The sequence below is a fragment of the Schistocerca gregaria genome, chromosome 5, assembly GCF_023897955.1.
Source record: "Schistocerca gregaria isolate iqSchGreg1 chromosome 5, iqSchGreg1.2, whole genome shotgun sequence".
NCBI classification, from domain to species: Eukaryota; Metazoa; Arthropoda; class Insecta; order Orthoptera; family Acrididae; genus Schistocerca; species Schistocerca gregaria.
The window spans coordinates 96,630,395-96,642,897 of record NC_064924.1 but is presented as its reverse complement, the minus strand read 5'-3'; the positions used below and the strand labels follow the sequence as shown (position 1 = coordinate 96,642,897).

The 12,503-nt window shown below is 44.1% G+C and overlaps 1 protein-coding gene across 3 annotated transcripts in view; it reads left to right on the top strand.

The window, feature by feature from the left end:
• Positions 1 to 12,503, top strand: part of LOC126272265 (uncharacterized) — a 75,628-nt gene that overhangs the window by 7,925 nt on the left and 55,200 nt on the right. The window lies entirely within an intron of this gene.

Genomic DNA, 12,503 nt, shown 5'->3' with positions numbered 1-12,503 from the left:
TTTTATGTACATTTCTTGCATATTTACATGAATTTATTGTGTAATACAGTGACAACTGAACATTAACTTCCAGCTACCATTGTTGAATATGGAGGAGAAATAGTGAATGTAGGCAATCATATAAAACTATAATTTGTAATACTGAAATTCGGAGTCAGAGCTGTACATTAAGAGATTATGGAATAGACTGAATGTGCTTGATTTAATAGCCCCCCACCCCACCCTTCCACACATTTTATTTGGAGTTCCCAACTACTCTACTACTGCACTACCTCTCATCATGGCTGAGGATGGGGCTAACAGGGTTTTATGTCATTGGGATTTAAGCACTTGCAAGGTTCAGATTCATCAATAATTTCATCATCTGGACCCTTGATAAAAATTAATCTATGCTGATTCCCCTGAAACCTTGGCAACAACACCCGAAACCATTTCCCTTGGGCATTCTCAACTTGACAACATTTTTTTCCTTGTAGGATGGTCCCCACCTGGGATGGTTTCATGTAACTTCCATTCATTTCAAATGCACTGAGCACCAACAGCACCACCATTTTCATAGCAGTCTCTTTTCAATTGGCAGAAAGCCCCTTCATTTCTAGTTTGACGCCCATGAACAACACACCTGTACTGGTAAAAGCAGAGTTATCCAAACATTTTAGCAACCTTGCCAGAGCTTTTTCAGATAGGCAGTGCCCATCCCAACTAGCTGAGAAATATAATGATATTTCCCACACCATTTGTATGAGTTGCACAAAAAAACTGTTACCACAGTCCAGCACTTGTCTTTGTCATGCAATAGCACCAGATCAAGCATGCTTAGACCAGCAAACAGCAAAGCTAGTGTAATTTTCTTATCTGTTGCATGTGCTTGTCTTTCTCAAAAAGCTACAAATAAGATATTGTCTTTCCCCGTTTTCACTTGAAGCAATTGAATAATCAGGCAAATTGTGAAATTAATAGTATAGGGTGGGGATGGGCAATTTATTCAGATTGGATGCCACTCTGTGGAAGTGGAGGTTAGCAGAAGGCCATACCTTTCAAAATGATGACATTCTTTTGTTAACTTTGCTTATCAGAATAGGTATAAATTGCATGAAAAATGAATATTTATAAATAAAATAGTGGAAATTTTATTTAGTTTATTTTTGTGCTAATTTCATGTCATCTACAGTTACAATCACATTTAATTTTAGAATTAGTTTAATGAAGCAGATGTATTTCATCACCTTGTTCTACTTTTTTTTAAATCATGAGTGTGCCTACCTAATGAGATTTCTCATCACAGTCCATATGTTAATGTCTGTCAAAGAGCATCTACATTACTCTCATTGATCTTCAAGCAAGAAAGACTTAGTTCCTATTGAATGAAGACACAAATGTAGCCATTTTCCTAAATTATTTCTTTGTATACAGAATTTTTCAGCGAATATTTGTAAAATTCTCAGCATTAAATATTTCTTTCACAGTGTGATTTGATTACATGTCAAAAATTTGCAGCTGCAGCTCGTTGGGTGGGATTAGAGACCAAATTGAATTGAGGTTCAATTTTCTTAAAGTCCTGAAACTTCCTCCAGATTGTGCAGATGGTCCCTAATTATAGCAGAAACACTTTCAGGCACTTTTTGTTACTATAGTAAAGGGAAATGGAAAAATTACCTTCACCTGCTAGCCTGGTAATAGACCTAGTTTTGCTTTGAATGATTTTATATAGTCTACTTTTCATGTACAAACAACTTCTTATCCTACAATGTCACATTGGGTTCATCAATTATGTCAGCTGAGAATATTATCTACATCAGTAATCCGCAAGCCACCATATGGTTCATGGCGGAGGGGATCCTGTACTGCTATTTGTCATTTCCTTTCCTGTTCCAGTTGCAAATAGAGCAAGGGAAAAACAACTGTGTGTACGCCTTCATATGAGCCCCAATTTTTCGTATCTTATCTTCGTGGTCCTTACGGGCAATGTATGTTGGCGGCAGTAGAATTGTTCGGCAGTCAGCTTCAAATGCCAGGTACCTCAATAGTGTTTCTTGAAAAGTATGTCGCCCTGTCTCCAGGGATTCCCGAAGCAGCTGTAACACTTGTGTGTTGTTCAAACCTATGGTAACAAATCTAGCAGCCTGCCTCTGAATTGCTTCATTGTTTTCCTGCAATCCAACCTGGTATGGTTCCCAAAATACTGGAGTAGTACTCAGGAATAGGTTGCACCAGTGTCCTATACATGGTTTCATTTACAGGTGAACCACTTTTTCCTAAAATCCTCCCAAAAAGGTGAAGTCGACATTCACCTGCCCTAACACAGTCCTCACATGCTCATTCTATCTCATATCACTTTGCAATGTTACGCCCAGATAATTAAACGATTTGACTGTGTCAAGCAGGACACTACTAACAATGTCTCCAAACATTTAAGGTTTGATCTTCTTACTCATCTGCATTATCTTAAATTTTTCCACATTTAGGGCTAGCTGTCATTTATGACACAAACTGGAAATTTTGTCTCCCCTCTCACATTCTATTTTTGTAAGACAACCATGAGACATTTACTTCATGTCCAGAAATAAGAGGATTTCATTCTATTACTTTGTCCATGCTCAGTCTCCCCACACTGCTGTCACAAATTCCATCTTTTTCCTCAAGAATAGATTAGAACTGTCAATGAGTGGTGTACCCTGCTCTGATCGTGTTCAGCACAGAAACAACAAGATCTACCAAATGCTTAAGTCCAGCGGAGGTCTACATAGGATCTCCTTGCGCAAAATGCAATGAAAAGACAATGTACCACTGTCTGTGCCACGTGCTTGTGACTTCTTTTAAAGCTTACCACACCTACATTCTTCCCCCTGAAAGCTCTCTTCCTATCTGTTTTAATGGTTTCCGTTTTGTTCTAAGACATGCCATTTTTCTCCACACAATTCTCAGCACACTCAAAAAATTCCTGACCAAAGGTTCTCTCTCTCATTCATTCTAGGCCAAGTAATTACTCTGTGATGACAAAAATTTCAGTTATTCAATGTTCAGTGAGGTCGTCAATAATTGAGTCAGTGCACTGCACTATGGACGCTCTTAACAGTGAAATGCTTTCAATATTGATTCTAACATCAGGACATAGAATGCTTGTCGTATACTCTGTCAAACGCTGATTAATAAAGTCGATATTTGAAAAAGCTTGGTATTTTTGTCAAGGTTATAGGCTATCATGAAACTTGCTTCCATTGTAACACTTTGAAGTGTTGCGTGTATTATAATTTTTTTTTTCACAGGATTTTCATGCACTCAGCTGCTTTTATTTTGAGTTCTTCCTTGGAAACTTTGCTGCCAAATTTGCCAAGTTTTGTTTTATAATGTTGTTTCAAATTGCACCCCTCAAATACAGCTATTGTTTCATGAAACAATAAATACACTGTTTATTCCTCCTCCTTAAATACGGCTATCGTTTCATGAGGCAGTGAGTACACTGCTTTACTCCTTGTATTAACAAAAAAATTTGGTTGTCCATTCTTCTACAAAAACAAGACTTTCATCACTGGTCTTCCACCTGGGGATTCACCAGTCTTTGGTGAGTTCGCACTTGGCTACCATGGGGCCCCATCCTTCTGCAGCTCTTCTTCCCTTTCTGTGCTGCATGTGTGTCCTCTTATTCGTTCCCCTCTCCTGTGGGGAATGTGGATTGGGTAATTTTGGCAAAATGTTCTAAAGTTTCTGTAACCCAGCATCAGAACAGTTCTCGGTCTGTTTTTTCATTTTGTTTTTGTTCTCCATCTCCGTTCCTTCTTCTGCATTGACATTTGAGATCTCTCTTTGTTTCTTCTTTCTTTCTGTGGCTCCTAAAGGGTGGCCCAGGCATTTGACACATAAGTTGACTGGGTAAAGTGTAATTCTTATCCCTGGATCGACAGGTAGGGTTTGCACGTACCCCTGGTACGGGCCAGGCCTAGGGAGGGAGCTGTTATCTATCCAATTACGAATTGATCCCTCCGTCTGGAGCTCGGGAGGTATGACGTGAGGTGTGAACCCCTGTCTGAGGGGAACCCAGTCAGAAGGAGCACACTGTGAGAGATGCTGGCAATCATGGGGATTTTTTTCGGAATGGGCCAATCATCTTCGTCTCAGTCTACTTCTACTAAATGGGAAAGGAATGAGGCTAAAGATTCAATGATTCTTCCAGCTGCACCTTGGTTCCTTGTAGTGTCACATACCGAAGAAATTCTGTCTTTTGCTACAGTTAATCTATTCAGTATTCAGAACGGTATTGATGCCTTTGAAGGCTCTGTGAAATCCTGCTCTCACTTTGACTTTGCTTCTGGAGACCAATTGGGTTTTTCAACTCTAACAACTGCTTACAGCTTTGTTCCTCCATGGCTATCCTATTTGTGTCGAGGCCCATATAAGCTGAACTGTTTGCGTGGTGTTAATCTCGTCTGCTTGATGGTCTGATTGAGGGGAAAATCCAACACTACCTCTCTGACCAGGGTATCACTGCAGTACATCAGGTAATGAACAAGGTTGACGCAAACTTAGTGCCTACATGCACTCTTTTTCTCACATTTGATGGAGTAGTGCTTTCATGAAAGATTAAGACAGTCTATGCAGCCATCGTAGGTCTGATTGTACATTCCAAGCCTGATGTGTTGCTTCCAAATTCAACATTGTAACTAAGCTTGCATGTCCTACCAAAATGCAGCCAAGTGTGTTACTTGTGGTAGACATGGCCATGAGGGTGATTGCCTGCCTCTTCCTCCCCATTGTGCCAGTTGTAATGGCGACCTTGCCACCTCATTGCAGGAATGGCCCATGTATCTTGATGAGCAGGCTGTCCAGGAGATCCAGGTGAAAGAAGTAGTATCCTACCCTGTCACTCGCAAGTTGTTGACTAGTTGAAAGCCTTGCATTTTACCATCTGGCACTTACAGTACTGTTCTTGCTATGTCTCATTGCACAGAGGACATGACCATGTGGACTTGTGACCCCCAGTTCAGTGATATCCTTCTTCTCTCAGAATCATGGTTGTTACAATGTCACCTTTACTATGATGGTGCTTGACCATGCTCTCAAATCATCCTGATCTTCTGCCCCAAGATATTGCAGCACTTTTCTCTAGCGGGCCAGTATTTTCCCCTTCATACATACAATCGCATTTGGGCAGATTACACGTATTCCAACCACAGCTGTGAAGCCACTATCATACCCATACCTAAGCCCTGTAAGGACCTTCCTTCTAGCTACTGCCGCCATTTCTCTCACCATCTGTTTTGCGAGGTTATGGAACATTTATTGGTGACCGGCTGGTATGGTGACTCAAGTCTTGCAATCTGTTAACCAGTGCACAATGTGGATCTCCTGTATGCCGTTCAGCAGTTGACTACCTTGTCACTTTGTCAAATCATACCGTGAATAGTTTTCTGCAGAAATACCAGACTGTGGCCATGTGGTTTAATTGGGAGAAAGCCTATGACACCTGCTGGAAGATGGGTATCCTCCGTACTCTATACATGTGGTCCTTCTGAGGCCACCTGACCTGTTTCCTTCAGGAATTTTTAAAATAAGGAGCTTTCAAGATATTTATGGGTTTGGCCTTGTTGGACATCTTGAGCCAGGGGAACAGGGTGCCTCAAGGCTCCATCCTGAGCATCATCATCTTTGCTCCATTCATTAACCCTGTTATTGACTTTCTCCCACCAGGCACCTCTGGTTCCCTTTGCGATCTGATGTAATTCTCGACGGACTTGTCTCCTTGAGCAACATCTTCAATGATGTCTCAATCTTGTTTACTCATGGAACATTGACGATGGCTTTTGTTTTTCCACTGGAAACCCCATTTGTATGAATTTCTAGTGCTGCAATGGCTTCCTTCCACTGTATTTATATCTTGGTCCTGTTGCTCTTCTGTTCACTGAAACTACGAATCCTGGGGCTCATGCTTGATAGGAAACTTTCTTGGTCATCCCACATGTCTTACCTGGCCACACTCTGTACTACCTGGTCCCTCAGTATCTTGTGTGTCCTAAGCAGTACTTCCTGGGGAACAGATCAGACCACCCTCCTCTGTTTATACCAATACTGCGTCCATTCGGAACTAGTCTATGTGTGTTTCATTTATCCATCTTACACCGTCTTAACACAACCCACCATCGTGGAATATTTTTGGCCATTGGCACCTGTTACACTAGCCTGGTTGAGTCTATATGCAGAAGCTGCCAAACTACCACTGTCATATCAGCACGGTGTCCTCATCAGTGGATATGCATGCTGTTTGTCATCCATGCCCAGCCACCTGTCCTGTGTCCCCTTCTTTGATTACTCCCTTGACTGCTAGTAAGGGGTGTGCCCTTCTTCTTTGTTACATTCTAGAGTTCACTTTTGACTGCTTCTCTGTCAACTTCTCACTACCTGCCACATTCCCTATGGTGTGAACCCTTCACTGCCTTGACTTTGTGCGGCAGCCTGTGTTAATCTTGATTTGCTTCCGAAGGACACGACTCCAGATTTGATCTATTTCTGTTTCTTGACCTTCGCACCCAACTTAGCAGTGGCACCTTTGTGCATTCTGATGGCTTGAAGACTGACCATGGTGTCAGGTGTGCCTTCATCATTGGCACCAACCATTTTCAGTATTGGCTTCCAGAACACTGCTCGATTTTTACAGTAGAGCTTTACACCCTGTATCAAGTCATACAACACATCTGGTGACACATGCTTTGTAATTGTCATATGCTCCAATTCTCGCATTGCCTTTCAGGGGCTCTGTGCGCTGTACACAGTCCATTCTTTAGTGCAACGGGTCCAAGAAAGCTTCCACCTGCTCGCTGTTGAGGCAGGCACTGTGATGTTCCTGAGGGTTCCTGGTCACATTGGTTTGACAGAAAATGAGACTGCTGCCAAGGCTACAGTCCTCCTATCTGAGCTTGCTAGCTCATTTATTCCTTTGTATAATGAATGATCTCCGTGTTGCTGTCTGTGGGCAGATGATGTCACATTGGCATTACCAGTGGTCTTTATTTCACGGGAACAAGCTCTGGGAAATCAATCCGCTCCCAATAGCTTGGTCGACCACCTCATGGCCCCCTCATCATGAGGACATCATTTTAGTTACGTTGTGTATTAACTGTTGTAACTTGTTGCCAGATGATGCCCCACAACTTTGGCGTATTGTTATCAACCTTTGGCAGTTCGCTATTTCCTGGCCCGGTGTCCTTTTTTTACCGATTACGTTCCTGTATATACGTCTGCCTCTGAGTTATCAGCTGTTTTAGCAAACAAGGCGTGGGCTATTGATTGTGTTTTACTTTGTGTCTCATCAAAGCAATATGCTGAAGTGCATTTAATCTTTGGTTAGGGACTTTCACAGTCTCTCCAGCATATTTTGTGGACCTTCCTCCAAGGGGATGCCCTCAGTTTTAGCTCTACTTCCTTCTGTTGATTGTGCTTTTATATATAGTCACTTTTGACTTCTTCTACCTATGGTCTTCTAAGGTTATGACATGGGTGCTATTTGTTCAAGTAGTACATAAAGTCAGAAATTCAGAAAACTCTTACCATATTTTAGTTTAAGACAAATGGCAGAGTGACTTCCTTCAGTAAAAGATATTTTTTTAAACTTGGAACTTATGTCTTTGCTTGTGATGAAAGTTAGTTGCAAAATATAGCTATGTCTTAAAAAAAAAAAAGGAAAGGACTTTACATATATTCTATTTGTTCAATGCAAATACTTCAGACAAAATTATTTGAAAGAGGGCTACAAGCTTGGTGGCTTTGAAATTATTTGAATAGTTTAAAACACCAAAAACATTATTTACAATACAAGCCATAGTTATAAATCAGAAAAAATGTCTGAAAGATAGAATACATGCATCAGTTACAGTACTGCTTAAACTTAGCAGCCTTCCGCAGTCATAGACCCACTCTGGTGCACTGGTCCAGCGGCTTGGAAAACAAGTTCCTTCTATAATTCGAGGGCTATCCACAAAGTACATTATGTTTTGGAATTAAAAATAAATAAAGTATTGGAAATTTTGTTTATTATATACAGATGAAAGCCACACTTAAATATTACTTTTCTACATAGTTGCCATTTTCAGGACAACTGGACCCTAAGAAATTGTGTCTAACAAAAAACTGGTTGAGGGACTCCTTGCACTATTTAAGGGCATTGGTTGGGTTTACTAGATATACAGCAAGAGATACCGCACAATAAAATAAGTTTCATTGCGGAGAGTGGTGGGATAGACCTAAACTGTTTTAGCTTCCTAGTTCAAATCAAATCAAAAATTAACTATTGGAACATGGCCCATTTCACTCCAACAGTGAAGCCTACCAACCTTTGCACCCACTGTGGGGCCGGGGGTTAGAATAGGCCTGAGGTATTCCTGCCTGTTGTAAGAGATGACTAAAAGCAGTCTCACACCTTTCAGCCTTTATGTGATTGTCCCCTGTAGGGTTCGACCCCCATTTTTCAAAATTTTCCCAAAGAGCAAGCCAATTGGGGAAGGGCACCGTATATGGTGCATCGAGTCCATCATGCATTGAGATCTTCAGTCCACTTTCTTGCAGTCCTGCTCACCCACCATCTCTTGAGCGAGGACACCTTCCTGGGTGCATTTTCCTCCACCCACTATGCAGCGTCATTTTCTGTGCCGATGAGGACCATGGATTTTTTGCACCTCATATTCAGTACGGTAGCCAGTCCGTTGTGATGGGGCCATCATGTACCCTGTTGGTTGTAGCCCCCCTGACTACACAGGGATAGCTCTGATGATGCCTGCGCTGTTAACTCCCCATGTATGGCAAGGAGTAGATGCCCATCACCTTGGGGCATCGGGACACCCGGCAATGGCCATCCTGCCAGGTGGCCTATTCAGTGGCTGGGTGGCGCCTGTGGGGGCGGCCCCTGGTCGGAGTGGGTGGCATCAGGCCTGGTGACGCGCAATGAAGTGTACCAGATCATCACTTGCTGGTGATCAAATGCTAGCAGTCTCTAAGTGTTCGAAGTCTCAGTACAATGCAAGGAAGCATGATCCTAAATTGTTCTCCTTCCTGGCCACACCATGGGAAGAATGCCAGGCTAATGGTCGCAGTGAAACTTATTCGCCCCGGTACCTCATATGTACGAGAGCTGTTGTGGACTCCTTTGTCTCGATGAAGCCTCAGTTTTTTATAGAGCATTTAGAGGACAGGTTTGGGGAGGTGGAGGGCTTGTCCAAAATGTGGTCAGGGTCAGTCTTGATAAGAACGGCATTATCTGCCCAGTCACGGGCATTACTCGCTTGTAACAAGCTGAGGGATGTTTCCATTACCATCATGCCTCATAAGAGCTTAAATAGGGTCCAGGTATTATATTCCACAGGGACCTTCTTTTGCAGTCTGACAAGCTGCGCACCAATTTAGAGCGACATGGAGTTCATTTCGACCGGCACGTCCATCGGGGTCCAAGGGATAATGAGGTTGCCACTGGTGCTTCATCTTGGCCTTCGAGGTGACTCATTATCCGAGAAGGCCAAGGTGATGGTTTACGGCTGTGCCATGTATCCCTCCCCTGTTGCGGCCCTTCAAATGTGCCTTGTGTCCCACCTGTGTCAACTGCAGAGAGCATTATTTCCCTTGCTCACCATACTGCAGGATTTTACAGAGAGAAAAGAAAGTTGTAGAATACAAGACCCTGGACCAACTGACCTACATTGAGGCCAAGAGTAAATTTGAGCGCCTTCATCCTGTGGCTGTGACCCCCTCTTAAGCTGGCACGTCAGTTTCATGAGTTCCAGTCGGTTCTCAGAGCCAGAAGACTACACATGCCCCTTTGATTGGGGGGGGGGGGGGGGGGCACTATCTACCTTGGGAGCACTCTTCCCTCCAGCCATTGGGGACACCAGTCCCCACTTCTCAGACAGAGAAGCGTGAGTCTTCTTCGGCTCCTCTCACTAGAAAGGGGTCCCTTGGGTCACTCCCTTATCAGGTTTCTGTTAGTGGGAAATATGACACCCACCAGTGGCTGAAGATGGTCTAAAGAAGACCCCCAAGACCAAGGGAATTGCGATGGCACCCACACCACCACTGCCTACAAGCTCTGCATCTGAGGGTGAGGTGAAGATTCTGGCATCTGCTGAGGACCTAGATCTCGCCAGACCCTCACACACGATGGATATAGCCTCTTCAGGAAATAAGTAGGTGGGAGCAGGTGACCCTGAGGTGTAGACTTCCTCAGTGAGTGTTTTGTGCCTTCCCAGTCTCACGATCACATCATCCTTCAGTTTAATTGCGGCAGTTTTTTCCACCACCTGGCTGAGCTACGACAACTGTTAAGCTTTACACTGCTTTCTGGATTGCCCTCCAGGAAGCCTGGTTCTCGGCAATGCGGACCCCTGCTATTTGTGGCTATCGGTGGTATTACAAGAACTGTAGTGAATATAATAGAATGATAGGTGGAGTTTGCATCTATGTCCTGAACTCGGTATGTAGTGAATCTGTGCCTCTGCAAACTCCTCTTGACACTTTGGCTGTCGGGGAAATGGACAATGCAGGAAATAACTGTCTGCAGCATATATCTCCTTCCAGATGGTGCGGTACCCCTGAAGATATTGACTGCAGTGTGAGATTTTAACGCTCGTAACCTCTAGTGGGGTAGCACCGCACTTACTGGCCAAGGCAGAGATGTCGATCTTTACTGTCTCAGTTCGACCTCTGCCTCTTAAATTCTGGGGCCACCACACATTTCATTGTGGCTCATGGTAGTTACTTGATTTATCAATTTGCACCCCAGGACTCTTGCCATCTATCCACTGGAGAGCACATGACGACTTTTGTGGTAGTGACCACTTCCCCATCTTCCTGTCAGTCCCCCAGTGTCATGCCCAAGGACGCCTACCCAGATGGGCTTGAAACAAGGCAGAGTGGGTAGTCTTCACCTCTGCTGTCACTGTTAAATCTCTCCCTCATGCTGCCATCGATGTTGTGATTGAGCAGGTCACTACAATGATAACTTCTGTGGCGGAAAACACGATCCCTCTTTTTCTAGGGTGCCAGTGGCAAAAGACAGTCCCTTGGTGATAGCCAGAAGTCATTGGGGCAATTAAAGAGCGTCAGCGAGCTCTGCAGCGACATTAGCAGCACCCTTCCCTAGAGAACCTAATAGTCTTTTAAGTGGCTCCTTGCCCGTGTTCACCTGCTTATAAAACAATGGAAACAGGAGCGTTGGGAGAGGTACGTGTCGACCATTAGGTGTCATATGCGACCTTCCCAAGTCTGGAAGAAGATCAGATGTGTTTCTGGGTACCAGACCCCAACAGGTGTCCCTGGCGTTAACATCAATGGTGTGCTCTCCACTGACGCAAACTCGATTGCCGAGCACTTTGCTGAGCACTATGCCCAAGCATTTGCGTCGGAGAACTAAACCCCCCCCCCCCCCCAGCCTTTCGCACCCTCAAACATCAGATAGAAAGAAAAGTCCTCTCATTCTCTACACACCACAGTGAACCCTATAATGCCCAATTTACAGAGTGGAGCTCCACAGCGCCCTTGCACATTGCCCTGACACAGCTCTTGGGCCGGATCACATCCACAGGCAGATGATTAAACACCTCTCTTCTGACTGCAAGCGATATCTCCTCATCATCTTCAACCGGATCTGGCGTGATGGCATCTTTCCACCGCAATGGTGGGAGAGCACCATCATTCTGGTGCTAAAACACATTAAAATCTGCTTTATGTGGATAGCTATTGGCCCATCAGCCTCACCAATGTTCTCTGTAAGCTGCTGGAAAGTATGGTGTGTTGGTTGGGTTGGGTCGGGTCCTGGAGTCATGTGGCCTACTGGTTTCATGTCAGGGCAGCTTCCGCCAGGGTTGCTCTACCACTGATAATCTTGTGTCCCTCGAGTCTGCCATCCGAAGAGCCATTTGCAGATATCAACATTTGGTCGCCATCTCTTTTGACTTACGTAAAGCATACGACATGACCTGGCGACATCATATCCTTGCCACATTGTATGAGTGGTGTCTCCACGGGCCGCTCTCGATTTTTATCCAAAACTTCCTGTTGCTTCTTACTTTCCGTTTCCAAGTTGGTGCCTCCCATAGTTCTCCCAATATTCAGGAGAATGGCGTTCCGCAGGTTTCTGTATTGAGTGTGTGTCTATTTTTAGTGGCCATCAATGGCCTAGCAGCAGCTTTAGGGCCTTTGGTCTCCCCTTCTCTGTATGCGGATGACTTTTGCGTTTTGTATTGCTCCTCCAGTACTGGTGTTGCTGAGCGGCGCCTACAGGGAGCCATTCACAAGGCACTGTTATGGGCTCTAGCCAACGGCTTCCAGTTTTCAGCCGTGAAGTTGTGTGTCATGCACTTCTGTTGGCATCGTACTGTTCATCCGGAACCAGAACTTTATCTTAATGATGATCCACTCACTGTAGTGGAGATGTATCGATTCTTAGGACTGGTTTTCAATGCCGGATTGGCGTGGCTACCTCACCTTCATCAGCTTTAGTGGGAGTGGTGGCAGCACCTCAATGCTCT